General features: G+C 36.4%; 1 non-coding gene across 1 annotated transcript; it reads left to right on the forward strand.

The window, feature by feature from the left end:
- Positions 1-309: 309 nt before the first annotated feature.
- Positions 310-381, forward strand: TRNAH-GUG (transfer RNA histidin (anticodon GUG)). The gene has a single exon. It is a non-coding gene; the product is annotated as a tRNA-His (tRNA).
- Positions 382-1,478: the final 1,097 nt, after the last annotated feature.

Below are 1,478 nucleotides of genomic sequence, written 5' to 3' on the forward strand. Positions count from 1 at the left end.
AGAGAAAAGTTGTGGGATTTCCATAAAGAGTGGGCGGGCTTTTATGACCTTCCTGAACTTACTCATGGCTCACGGGGTGATCATGACCCCCAGGTTGATAAGCCATAAGTTAGTATAGAAAGTAGGATTCAGCGCAGGAGCAAACGCGAGCAGCTTGCAGCGTATAATTACTTATACAAATATTTTAGCCAGCTGTGGTTTAGCTGATTTATAAAACGGTAGGATGGACAACAGGTGGCGCTATGCCTTTTGACTTCAACACTGCAACAGGGGAAAAAGCAAGGCAAATATGCAACTCCCTGATAGCTTGCCGTGATCGTATAGTGGTTAGTACTCTGCGTTGTGGCCGCAGCAACCTCGGTTCGAATCCGAGTCACGGCAGGAAGGGAAACATGTTTTTAAAATACAGAACTTAAAAATCTATCCGTGAAACCAATACAATGAACAAGCAATTAAAAATCTTGTAAATTTTATAAAGACTATTTGTAAATTTTACCTTACAAGGTAAGTATTAGCTCAGTAAGCCTATTGCAAGTATGTGGGCTCTTGAGGTTTTTTTTTTTAATTTTTTTATTTATTTTTTTTATTTTAAACGTGTATTTATGGATAATGTGATGCACACTGTGGCGTAGTGAGCATGTAATTTTTAGAAATTACAGCTACTTTAGGTCTGGACTGAACAAGCTCATGAAGTCTGCTTATTTTTGATCTTTGCCAGTAGTGTATAATAATAAAGCAACAACCCTGAGTTACTTGAAAATATGACAGCAATAGATGTGAAAAACTTGCTTAATCAGGCATGAATTGTTGTTACCAGGGTTTTTTTCCTGGGTGACAAACAAAATTAACTGTCCCTCATCAGTGATTCCAGGAAATCCTTTGTCTCTGTGATAAGCATTGAGTGTAATTTAACTTTCTTCATCACTGCCTCATATAAGAACTCCGGTTCTTAGAAAGAAGACCTCTAAAAGGGGCATTTGGATCCTATAAATTACACTATAGCAAATAACAGTAATTCATGTAATAAATCATATTACATACCATATAACTAAATGAATGATGGCTTATTGCTAAGGAGTTAGAATATTTAGATGCCATTTTATGGAAGTTCTGGTCATTGGTTCTTAATTGTATCAGAAGTAAGACTAAGAGCAAGTACCTTTATTATTACTTATTTGTATTTGGTTTAATATCTGTCTTCTACCTGTGGATTATATCCTGGAGAGACAGGGGGGTTGACAGACTCACATTTTGGGTGAGTTGTATGATCCTGTATTTTCCAAAGCCCCACATGAAATACAGGCTTTCTGAAAGATTTTACTGAAAATTTTCAGGGAGTTTATATACTGTGGCCTTTTTAGTTACAAGCTGTTCTGAGAATTAAGTTTCCTGAAATTGTGAGCAGCACTCTGAAAAATAATGTGAAATAAAGATGAGTTCTGTGCTTAAACAACGTTATTTACATGTGTCAAGTCTCC

Source organism: Chrysemys picta, chromosome 6 (genome assembly GCF_011386835.1).
Source record: "Chrysemys picta bellii isolate R12L10 chromosome 6, ASM1138683v2, whole genome shotgun sequence".
Lineage (NCBI taxonomy): Eukaryota > Metazoa > Chordata > Testudines > Emydidae > Chrysemys > Chrysemys picta.